General features: G+C 43.4%; 1 protein-coding gene across 6 annotated transcripts in view; it reads left to right on the top strand.

Moving 5' to 3' along the window:
* Nucleotides 1–13,273, top strand: part of LOC149311767 (diacylglycerol kinase iota-like) — a 303,704-nt gene that overhangs the window by 200,134 nt on the left and 90,297 nt on the right. The gene's annotated exons all lie outside the window — the stretch shown is intronic.

The raw sequence follows: 13,273 nt of genomic DNA, 5'->3' as shown, positions 1-13,273 counted from the left end.
TCCGTCTGGGCATGGACAGGGGGAGCGTGTCCCTGTTAGTGCTTTTGGACATCTCAGTGGCTTTCGATACCATTGACCATGGTATCCTTCTGGAACGCATGGGGGAGTTAGGTATTGGGGGCACTGCGCTCCAGTGGTTCCGTTCCTACCTCTCGGGTAGATTCCAGATGGTGCAGCTGGGGGACGTTTGCTCCGATAAGAGGGCACTTACGTCTGGTGTTCCTCAAGGAGCTATTCTGTCCCCCATGCTATTTAACATTTATTTTTATTTTTTTATTTAGGTATTTATATCCCGTCCTTCAGCCTCTCAGGGCGGCTTACAATATTATTTTTGATCAGACAGTTCCCTGCCCTCAGGCTTACAATCTAAAAGACACGAAACAAAAGGAGAAGGGAATGATGGAGGGAAAGGGGATGAGGCCCAGTGGTTCTTCTCTCCCTCTAAGGCCTGGACCAAAGCAGATGGATTGGAGGGAGGGCTCTTCCTTCTTCCAGGCTAGTCCTGATGGAACTGGACTTGCCTGGCGAACTCCCTCTCAGGTTTACATTTACATGAAACCGCTGGGAGAGATCATCCAGAGACACGGGGCGCGGTGTTATCAGTACGCTGATGACACCCAAATATGTTTCTCTGTGTCTCTGACTGATGCAGTGACTAGGGATGGCATCTCTCCTCTCAATGCCTGTCTGGAGTCAGTAATGGGCTGGATGAGGGAAAACAGACTCAGTTTGAATCCAGAGAAATTGGAAATACTCGTGATAGGTTCTCCTGATCCGGGAAAGGATATTTGTCCACCTGTCCTGGATGGGGTCACACTCCCCTTGAAGGACTCAGTTCGCAGTCTGGGGGTGCTTCTGGACTCGTCGCTCCACCTTACATCTCGGGTGGATGCGACGGTCAGGAGCACTTGTTATCAGCTTCGGCTGATACGCCAGCTGCGACCCTACCTTGGCTGGGGGGACCTTGAAACAGTGGTACATGCTCTGGTGACCTCTCGGTTGGATTTCTGTAATGCGCTCTACATGGGGCAACCCTTGTACCAAACCCAGAAGCTTCAATTAGTGCAGAATATGGCAGCAAGGCTGGTCACTGGTAGCTCCAGGACCAGCCATATAACACCTATTTTGCAAGATCTACATTGGCTGCCCATTCGCTTCCGGGCGCAATACAAAGTGTTGGTTATTACCTATAAAGTCCTAAATGGTTTGGGCCCAGGGTACTTGGAGGACTGCCTCTCCCCGTATAATCCGCCCCGCACTCTTAGATCAGCCGGGAAGCAATTGCTAAGGGTTCCCAAGATGAGATATATCTCGTCTTCTCAAAGGGCATTTTCTGTCTCGGCCTCGCAAACCTGGAACTCCCTTCCCGACAACCTCCGCTCTGTCACCTCCCTTGACCAGTTCAGGAAGGAACTTAAGACAAGCTTTCCCCCATGTGTCTTGACATCTGTTTTCTCCCCTGTTATACAGTTGCTATTCGGCTAGTTTGTTTCTCTGGTTTTATTTTTGGAAATTGTAAATGTTTTATTGGAATGTTTTTTATGATGTTTTTAACTTGGTATGTTTTATATTGTATACTGTTTGATGTATCCATGTTGTAACCCGCTTTGATCTTTGGAAAAGCGGGGTAGAAATAAACATTATTATTATTATTATTATCATCATTATTATTATATTAGCCTCTGCAAAAAGCACCGCTTTCTCTGCTGGTTCCCTGGAACTGGAGGCTGTTTATGTTGGATGCTTATATGGCTGTTTATATTTAACTTGGCTTTTACCTGGTATATATTTTAATTTGCAATTGACTAACATAATGTTTTCCAGCTAGGTTATCATCAGTCTTATATTTTTGTATCTCGTTTTTTTCAGTCTAAATGAAAACTGTTACATTTGTCTTCATTCAGAATCATTTTGAATTGATCCTCTTTCCTATCCTGTCAAGATTATCTTCAGCACTTTCACCTAGACATTAGTTACTCCTTCCAATCTGATGTTAATTGCATATTTTATGAACATTCTCTCTATTTCAGATAATTTAAAAAGATGTTTAACAACACTTAGACAAATATTAAACTCTGTGGCCCTCCTCTTGTTGCCTGCTTGTGGGCTAGGACTCGAACCAATAATTTTAAATTGCAAAAAAGATATTATTTTATCTCACCTTTATTCCATAACTGAAACTCTTGAGCAGCCTACAAGATGATTTAAGAACAATTACAAATAAAACACAGTAACAGGTAGTACAGACCAGCACTTAGTGGTGGCCTGACTGCATCCTAGGGGTGAAGAAGGGTTGAGCGTTTACATGTTCAAAGCCCTTCTTCCTCCCCTGGGGTACCATCTTGGCACATGCCCATTTACACAGGGCATGCCATGATGCTGTCCCTCATGCGCAGCACCCAAACAGCACTGTGTACAAGAGGCATCATAACACTGCGCCATGGTGGTTTTATGGCACAAAAGCCCGTTTTGGGGGCTTCTTTTTGTTCCTTGCGCAGGCTGTGCCATGTGGTTGCCACGGCCTGCTTATGGGGCTCGAAGGGGTGGCATTGAACTGCCTGTCTGTTGATCCCCTAGGTTACATTATCAAGCCAGGTTTTAAGAAGTTAAACTATTAAAACATAATTGAATTACTTTCAGTTTAAAGCACATCAATTAAAAAAATAATAAATGTGGTACCCAACTGTTGTACTGCTGACAGCTAGTGAAGCTTTGGAAGAATACTTAAACAGAAAGACCTTTTTTTTGGTGGCAAAAAAGGAAGGAGCCAACATTTCACTGCTTGGGAGCCATCACCATGACCTTCTTTTGTTTTCAACAGATGCACCTTGGAGGGTGGCAGGACCTCAGTGTTTGTAAGGGGCTATATGGCAGAATGTAGTATTTGTGATACCTTGTGACCTATATTTGTGACCTATAAAATCATGCAGGGCTTTATAGGTCATAATCAGCATTTTGAATTGTGGTTGAAAACAGACCAGTGGCCAGTGAAGGTGTTATAACAAACGATGATTGAAAGCAGTGCTTGTTATTAGTCTTGCTGCAACATTTTGGATCGGGTGAAATAATTCTTTTGAAGACATCCCCATGTAGACTCTGTACTGTAGTACTAATGAATTTTGACTAAATATTTAAGAGAATTTTTATGATGATATAAACTATTTGACAGTGCCTCAACAGGCTATGGACTGCTGAGGCAGAGACTAGTTGGCTACCTATCAGGGATGGCACAGTAACAGATTTACTGCATCATTGAGGGATTGAACAATAATAAAATAATAATAATAATAATAATAATAATAATAATAATTTATATTTTCCCGCCTCTCCCAGATGGATCGAGGTGGGATTACAGTCTGTTAAAAACCATACATCACATTTGCCCACCGCTCTGACCACATCTCTCCTGTGTTGGCATCCCTTCACTGGCTCCCTGTCCCTTTCCGTATTCAGTACAAGCTCCTGCTGTCGATGTTTAAAGCCCTCCATGGGCTGGCCCCTCCTTACTTATCAGACCTTCTTTCTCCTCACCTTCCCACCAGGGCCCTCCGTTCTGGTAGTCAAGGTCTGCTGTCTCAGCCCAGGATTTCCTCTGCCCCATCCCGGATTCGCCCCTTTTCACTTGCTGCCCCTCACTCCTGGAACCTTCTTCCCCCGCGAGCAAGAGCTATCACTTCCTTAACCAGCTTCAAAACAGAGTTGAAGACCATCCTGTTCAGAGAAGCATTCCCAGGCATTGCATAATTGTCGCTTGCTATTTGATGTCCTTTTGATGCCTGTTTTATCGAACCATTTCCTGTATTGCTATGTACTTTATATGTATTAGCCTACTAGCCCCACCACCTTTCCCTTCTCCTTTTATGTCATGTCTTTTTAGATTGTAAGCCTGAGGGCAGGGAACCGTCTAATTAAAAAGATTGTATGTACAGCACTGTGTAAATTTACAGCGCTTTATAAATAAAGGTTAATAATAATAATAATAAAATACATATAAAATACATCAATAAAAATAATACAATTAATCTTAAAACTAACTCATCATCAAGTGGTAATGCAGTAGATTCTACTGAGTTCTCTCCCAATCCTAATTTTCTAACATGGACTTAGATAAATAAATGAAAAGTGTACAGCATGGAGAAAAACACGCTTAGGGAGAATTTTTAGAGTATCAACTTTGCTCACATACAAACTCATTATGTGCCAAAGTTTCAGTCTGCTCATCAGTTTCCAGTGCTGATGGCCTGAAAACTTGCATCTGGGCAGACGTTATTGAGGAAAGGGAACAAGCAGCTGAAGATTGATCATTCCCATACTCTGAAAATTCAACCATTTTGCACAGTTCTTGGCATGCAGGTTGGAATTCCTGCAGTGTTCAATATCATTAGTACTGCCTAAATGAGCATCGTTTTTGCTATATACATGTTTCTTTGGAAGCAATAGAGCAGAAATTGAGAGACAAATACTTAGCTGTAATATTCTTCTGTTGAAGTAAATGGATTACATTTTTTCTGGTCTCAGGTTGTGTTTCTTCTACAGGAAGCCTATAGGTACAGGAAGAAGACATAGGAAATGTTTTTGATAACATTGTTTGCCTTACTCTTTAATTACCAATACCCCGGAGTTAGCGTCCATGATCACTAGGCCAAAGTGGGCAAAGTACAGCCCTGGTCGTTTTTAGTGGTCCTCAACTCTTTCAGGTTTGTTTGACCTAGCTCATCTTTCCAATCAGATTCAGAATCACCACACACTGTTTAACATTAAATAAAATACCCATTTTCAAAATCAGAAGCGGATGTCTGGCCATGTTTGGTTTCATAATTTTCATTTTAGGGTACATAGGGCCATCTGTGTGGCTCCAGACCAGCCTCATTTGCCAGACATGGCATCATCTCCTCACAAGAGAAAAGTATCTACATGCTTAAGGGCCACCTTAAGGCTCACAGAACTACACAAAATTGGGAAGGGCAGGGAAAATAAAGTTGGGTGGAATATCAAAGCAGCTTGGTAAGGACTGAATAAACTCAGTGACCATGGACTGACACTGGAGCAAAACCTGGAGATGATAATGTTATAATGAAATGTCATGGAGAATGGCACAACTGACTGGAACACTACCAATATGAATTGTTAGTTACAGGCTTGTTGAAACAATAGTACTATCAAAAAAGAAAAAAAAGAAGGCACTTCAATTGGATAGAAGTCAGATTTCTACCTCTCAGATTAGTTAATAATGGCCTGATACAAATGAGCATGAAGCGCCATGCTGGCATCGATTTTAGGGTTAGGGACTGCGCGGCAACCACACAGTCCCTAACCCTAAAAAGGCATGGCGCCATAACAATGGAGGCACCCTGTGTACATGGGTGTGCCATTGTTATGTAAGCACCATGTGGCATCCGCACATTGTCGTGCGGCGCTTACGTGATGAGTGCGCCAGTGGTGCACTTGTTACGCCACCCCCGTGGGTCAAAAAGTACCCAGTTTTTCTGGGTTCTTTTTCCTCCATAGGGAAGCTGTGTGGTTTGGCAGCTGCGGCTTCCCTCTTGAGGAAATTAGGGCAGTCTGTAAGCAATCAAAAGTGGGGCAGAAAAAAAGATCACATTCTACAAAAGGATTTGCATACAGTTAATGGAGATAAAATGGAAATATATTGACAGAGGAATGGCATGACTTAACTGATGCAAAAATCACTGGAATTGCTGTAAGGTGATTGGCTGCAGTGGTGCCTGGGAGTAATGCTGCAGTTAGGTTGTGCATCAAAATCTCCTTATATGACAGCAGAGCAGGGTTGCTTATAGAGGTGTTGGCTGGGAGAAGTATAAACAGCAATAGTTGCTGCTGTGGAGTGGGACATGGCATTGCCAGATATTGGAGATTTCAGTTATCCCACCAGCACTGACAGCTGAGAAAAAAAATAAAAGAACAGCAGAAATGTAGGTGGAAGATAGGAGGATATGATTCCCTGATGGAACTATGAGCAGAGGAGGCGTTCAGAAAGTTGGAGGGCAGCACTACAGGGCAGAAGAGAAAGCCAGATGTGGGGTCATTCAGCTGGGACAAACCCAGAGTGAAGAAAACAAACAGCCTCTTCCCCCAAGAGAAGCTGAGAATATCTGTAAGGGTGCATCTACACTGTAGAAATAATGCAGCTTGATATCACTTTAAGTGTTGCAGCTCCATCCTAAGGAATCATGGAATTTGTAGTTTTACAAGATCTTGAGCTTTCTCTTTCAAAGAGTGCAGCTGCCTCAGAAAAGTAAAAATCTCAGGATTCTGTAGGCTGAAGCAATGTCAGTTAAAGTGGTGTCAAATTGCACTATTTGTGTGGTGTAGATGTACCCTCAGACAGTGCTCCCCTCACCAGCAAGCATTTCCAGGCTAGACTGCTTGGGCAGGTGAAGCGTGCAACAGCTAACATCTGTTCCTGATCCAAGTCTGATCTGATTCAGATGTTACTAGTAGAGTATTGATGCCACACTTGTTCCCTACCCTGTAGGTAGAGCAAATCCCAGGGCCATGTGGATATACAGTACTTCACTTTGATGGGAATGGAACAGGAGACAGAGGAGTGAAGGAGCTGTGGTACAAGCAAGTCTTTCTAGAGACCCATGTCATCCATATTTGCTGGGACCTATGATGTGCTCCTCCTCATATTGGTAAACTACACCTGTCCAAAAGATATAATTTCAACATCTTTGGATGACCCCACAAATCTTCATCAAACAAAGTGACTCAAGTATTAATGTGTTGTATGCTCTCCAAATACTTTATTTCTTTATTATTATTTAAGTCTTCTCTCTCTGGCCCCTCCAAATACTAAGCTTAAATTTGGATTTGTGCTTGAGAGAGTCTGCACGTTTTGTTTTTTTTCTCTTGAACTAAAATAATTATGGGCAATCTGGGTGACTTCAGCATTGGCAAAAGAGCTAAAAAAGAAAAAAAAGTTATCTGTTTTGTCAACTTTATTCCACATTCCTTACTTAGCAGCAACAGGGTCCCTATTCAAAAAGAAAGAGAGACACTATTTGTGCAACACTGGGTGATGCTGCCCTTTTTTTGCTTTCTTCTTTGCCTGTTAATTTTCAAAACTGTCAATCTTAGATTTTTCACCAAAATGTTGCTTGAATTTGTTCTCTCTCCTTAGCCACAGACCATTCAATAAAATGCTCATCTTCTTTGACATGAACTGCTCGGTTATCTGCTTCTTGCTATAAATGTATGTATGTATGTGCTTCCATTTAAGCTGACAGCCTTTGATTTAAAAATGCAGAGGTAGGATAGTTATGGGGTTATTTTTTTTTTTTGGGGGGGAGTACAATCTAATGACAAGAAAGCATCAAATCATATAATAAATAGCAAAAGCAGCAACCATAGGTCATCATAAAGAAAATGAAAAAGCAATCCATAAAACTTTAAAAAGCTAGGTCAATATTTAATTTCACCATCTCTTATTTTATTTCAAACTTTAGAAAGCAATGATACCACCGCCCTGTATTGATCTTTATTTCTCAGTCAAATGCTTTTTGAATGTTAAATAAATACACACTGTGTCAAGAAATAGGACAAGTTAGCTTGCACAGGACATGCTGTTATTCATCTGCTGCTCTCTCTTCCATCCCCTGTGTTCTTAGTCCCTAAGTCTACCTACAAACACAGCAGGTAGTTTTACTGAATAAGAAGAGATGTCCAAATGCCAGTTGAGGCAGACAGCTGTCCCCTGAAGCTGCATGGAAGTTATGTGTGTAGCTGTGTCTCTAGATAAATCATGACAGCTTGCCTTGGATGTACAGAGCTTTTGACGTCAGAGGATATCTGGACAACACAGCTATTGCTATTTACAACTGGTGATTTATTGTCTATCTGGAGTATGGTGGGAGGAAATATTATTTTCTCATTTGGGAATATGTTATTAATAATTCTTTAAAATTGTACTGCATTGTCTGAACCTTAGAATATGTTATCTTCCTCATAAGACCTGGAATGATAACATACTTCCCCCTGCTCATAGTCTTAACCTGTTGTTAGGTTTCATCCTTCTTTTCATTTCTAAGCTGAGACAGTCTCTGCCTTAAGGTGCTGCTTTAACAGGGAGTTCATTCTCTAGTTCTTTAAGACTTTTTTTTAAAAAAGAAATCTGTCCAGAGATGACAGATCTGTTTATAGCAATCAGCCCAAGGTATAAAATAAACTCCCTTGAAAATATTTGCTAATTGCCTTCTCAATAGAATTTAGTGGAAGAAGGTCAGTGAAATGTGATGCATTGGATTTAAAAGTGTGACTTGGTTTGAGTTCAAACATACTGAGATAATAATTTACTTGGGGCTAATTTTTTTTTAAAGTTAAATGTCTGAGTAGACTAAGGGGCAAAACAGACCACCCCAAAGGGGCAGCATGATGCCACCCCTGAAACAGTCAGGTAGGTGCTGTGGCAACTGCATGTCGTGGCCCCACTCCAGCATTTTGCCACCGCAAAAAAGAAATGGCAAATTGCTGCCCCTTTTTTGCAGTGGCTTTTGCTGTCCTGCCAGGGCTTTCCAATGTTGCAGAGGTGTGCTGCATATAAATGCTGTGCTGCTGCAGTGCTGTGAAGCAGGCACATGTGCGGTCAGCCGTGTAGCTTCCCGACGGCATTGAGTGCTGTCTGAACACCACAGCCCCACGTCATTGTGAAGCCACTGTATTGTACTGGTCTTTAGCGGCCCTTAGTCTAAAAATTAGTTTCACTGCAATTGTATGTATGTCTATTCAGAAGTAGGAAACAAGAGAAACATAGTTTGGTTCACAATGTATTGCAAACCTACCTAATTTGCATTTCCTAAATGCATACAGAAACTAAAATGTTGTCATGCTTTAGTATTTGCAATTATCTGAAATTTGTAATTTACTTCCCAGATTAACAAATTCATGTAGAAATGTGTATGTCAGGACAAAGAACATACCAATTATGATATTAATGAAAAGCATATATAAAATAATTCTGTTAGGGAAGTTGCTTACAAAAATGCAGGTACTGTATTAAGCAAATTAGAATAAGGAAATGTGTATATTAGGAGAAAATTACATGGACATATGCATGGATCTTCACACAGATGCTTTCTTTAAATGACAGACCGATGTAATAATAGGTTAGAAGGAAAAGCAAAGCCTTGATACATAAGAACACCTTGTCTCTCACCAGGAACCACATCCGTCAAACTTCCTTTATCGAGTGTATTTACCTGACCCTGAAGGCTAGGGATAGTCTAGGGATTTTGTTGGTGTATCGGCCACCCCGTGCGCTAACAGACTCCCTTAACGAGCTGACACAGTTGGTTGCGGAGCTGATGCTGGAAACGCCCAGGCTACTTGTCCTGGGCGATTTCAACATCCCCTTTGTGGCCAACTACGTTCCATCCGGTGTGGCTTGGGAATTCATGGATACCATGACGGCCATGGGCCTGTCCCAGCTGATCTCGGGTCCTACGCATTTTGCGGGAAATACACTGGATTTGGTCTTTTGTACGGATGCGGAAAATCCGTGGGCGGAAATAACTAATATTTCCCCCCTGTCATGGACGGATCATTTCCTCGTGGAGGCAAAAATCAAGGCTTCTACCCAGATCCCCCCCGGGGGTGGTGGACCTATTAGGATGGTCCACCCTCGAAGGCTGATGGAACCCAAAAGGTTCCAGGAAGCCTTAGAGGGGCACATGGTTGGAAGTGACGGCGACTCTGTTGATGCCCTGACTGGTATTTGGAATACCGGTCTTTCTAGGGCTATACAAAGTATCGCTCCCAAGCGCCCTCTCAGACCCGCTTCTAAACGTAAGCCTTGGTATATGGAAGATCTCCGGGCGAGGAAGCGAGTTCTGCGACGGCTAGAGCATCGCTGGCGGAAACACCTACGCTTAGCCGACAAGGCTCTCCTAGACCGCCTCTTGGAGGACTACGGAGAGGCGATACGAGCAGCTAAGAATTCGTTCTATGGTGCTCGTGTCGCGTCCGCGGAGTCGCGTCCAGCAGAGTTGTTCAGGGTGGTCAGGGAGCTAACTCAGCTCCCTCTCACCCTGAACCAGATCCTTGAACCTTCTAAGGCCTGCTGCGACCAATTTAACAACTTCTTCGCGGATAAAACCTCTCGGATAAGCGAGGGTCTTAACGCCGGCATTAGAGCAGAACCTAGGGTAGAGGCGTCCAGAGCCTCCGTGGACTCTATTAAACTGGATCAGTTTGAGTTGGTGAGTACTGATGATGTGGACAAGATCCTTGGAAGTGTTCGGAAGACAACCTGCTCTCTCGATCCCTGTCCCTCATGGCTAGTAGCTCAGGGGGGACCGGTGGTAACTTCGATGTTACACCGGATTATTAATACATCTCTGAGGGACGGGCAATTTCCATCCAGCTTGAAATTGGCCACTATAAAACCGCTGTTAAAAAAGCTCTCCCTCGACCCCCTGATACATAGTAATTATCGGCCAGTCTCGCTGCTGCCATTTTTGGGGAAGGTGATCGAGAGGGCGGTTGCAATCCAGCTTCGATCGATCTTGGATGAAACGGATTATCTGGACCCATTTCAAACCGGCTTTCGGGCGGGTTACGGGGTTGAGACGGCCATGGTCGCCTTGGTCGATGATCTCCGTCTGGGCATCGACAGGGGAAGCGTGTCCCTGTTGGTGCTCTTGGACATCTCAGTGGCTTTCGATACCATAGACCATGGTATCCTTTTGGAGCACCTGGCAGAGGTGGGAATCGGGGGCACTGCGCTCCAGTGGTTCCGGTCCTACCTCTCTGGGAGGTTCCAGATGGTGCAGCTGGGAGACGTGTCCTCCGATAAGAGGGCCCTCACAACTGGGGTCCCTTAAGGAGCCATTCTGTCTCCCATGCTTTTCAACATTTACATGAAACCGCTGGGAGAGATCATCCGGAGACATGGGGCGCGGGGTTATCAGTACGCTGATGACACCCAAATAGTCTTCTCTATGTCTCCGATTGATGCAGTGACCGAGGATGGCGTCTCTCCTCTCGTGGCCTGTCTGGAGTCGGTAATGGGCTGGATGAGGGAAAACCGACTCAGTCTGAATCCAGAGAAAACGGAGGTACTTGTGATAGGTTCCCCTGGTCCAGGAATGGCGGTGACTCCACCTGTCCTGAACGGGATCATGCTTCCTGTGAAGGACTCCGTGTGCAGTCTGGGGGTGCTTCTTGACTCGTCGCTTCACCTTACAGCTCAGGTGAATGCGACAGTCAAGAACACCTGTTATCAGCTTCGGCTTATTCGCCAGCTGCGCCCATACCTGGCCCAGAGGGACCTTGAAACAGTAGTACACGCTCTGGTAACCTCTCGATTGGATTTCTGCAATGCGCTCTACATGGGGCAACCCTTGTACCACACCCGGAAGCTACAGATGGTACAGAATATGGCAGCCAGACTGGTCACTGGTACTTCCAGGGCCAGTCATATTACACCTGTACTCAAAGATCTGCATTGGCTGCCCATTCGCTTCCGGGCACAATACAAGGTGTTGGTTATAACCTATAAAGCCCTACATGGCTTGGGCCCAGGATACCTTGAGGACCGCCTCTCCCCATACATTCCGCCCCGCACACTCAGAACATCTGGGCAGCAACTACTGAGGGTCCCGGGGGCTAGATTAGCCTCCACAACAAGGAGGGCATATACCATCATCGCCCCGACCCTCTGGAACACGCTGCCCATAGAGCTCCACTCGGCCACCTCCCTGGCCCAATTCAGGAAGGAATTAAAAACCTTCCTGTTCTGTTTGGCATTCCCTGACACAAGTTCCAGCTAGTCTCCCCCTTTCCGACAGCAATGGTAGCTGGTTGATGGGATTTTAGCATTTTTGATAGTTGTTTTAATGTATTGTATATGATTGTGTATTGTAATGTGTTGTTCGCCGCCCTGATCATAGGAAGGGCGGTATACAAATAAATTTTTTATTATTTATTTATTAAAGAACTAGCAGAACCCAGAATTAGGATTAAACATTTAACCTTTCAGCTGAAATTCTATACACAATTACCTGGGAGTAACTCTCATTGCACTCCTTGTCATTAATGGCTAAATAGATGTGTATAGGGTTGCATTTTTAGCAAGCTTGAACTACCTCACTCTCCCTAATGACAGGGCTAACTGTGGTTACTAGATGCAGAAGCTAAGGATGTGTAAGAAGGAATTTCAGCAGGTGACACTTGTCACATAAGCTACAAGTTGCTGAAATACATCCTCCTCACTTGGGGCATATTCTTTCTCGAGAAATCCAGATTCATTCTCTTTTGCCTAACTAAGGTAGGAGGGATCCTGTTTTATATCTAGTCCACTCTAGTGGGGTAGGATAGACTGTATCTAGGTTTGTCTGTGGTATGGTTGTCCCCTGAAAATATTAAAATGTATTAAAATTATATTCATTTTTTAAAACAGGCATTCCTTCTTTCCCTGAAATGCATGTCCTTGGTGCTGTATCTAAAATTCAAAATAAATGCACAATTCAGTCAAAATTTACATTTACCAATCCTTCACAATAATTTAATTGTTCCCACTAATTGAAAAGGAGTCTAACCCTGTGAACTTTTCATGAGTTAATGATTGGTCATTGTGTGAACAGATTGCTGGACTAAATGGTTTTTGGCATGGCACTTCATATGTTCTTATGAGCCTCAGATCCTTATACTGCTGGTGATAAAACATTGAGAGATGCTTGCAGAAGTGGATTACCTTTTTTTGGAAGTTATGAAGTTGAAGTGAGTTTCATTTGTGTTTGGTTTAGTGCATATAAAGCTCCTTGGTTTTCTGGCTGGCAAAAGGGAGCAGTGGCATTTATCTAAAAGCATTGGTGTAACGCTTCTTTGGACATTGATCCCAAGATTGTTTTCAAAAAGAATACCATTTTTAAAAGTCAACATATAAACAGACAAAACAGGTCAGTTGCATTTTTAAATCATGGGAAATAAAAAGAGTGTTGTCTGGCACCTGAAGGACAACATAATCGGTGATAGTTATGGCTTGCATCCACACTGCAGAAATAATCTGGTTTGACACACCACTTTCACTGTCATGGCTGAATGCTATGGAATTTTGGGAATTGTACTTCCCAAAATGCCATAGTATTGAGCCATAGCAGTTAAAGTACTGTAGTGTCAAACCAATTTATTTCTGCAGTGCAGATTGGTCCTTGTTTGAAGTCTCTGGGCTGGCCCCTCTTCTGCAAGCCTGAGGGAGAGCAGATTTTTTCAATTATGGGCTGCTTCAGAGAGGCCTATGCATTCTGCAAGGGTT

This window comes from Sceloporus occidentalis, unplaced genomic scaffold, assembly GCF_023333645.1.
Source record: "Sceloporus occidentalis isolate IW3139 unplaced genomic scaffold, rSceOcc1.0.p SCAF_5, whole genome shotgun sequence".
NCBI lineage: Eukaryota > Metazoa > Chordata > Lepidosauria > Squamata > Phrynosomatidae > Sceloporus > Sceloporus occidentalis.
Note: the sequence above shows the minus strand (reverse complement) of the source record. Positions and strands in the feature narration are given on the sequence as shown.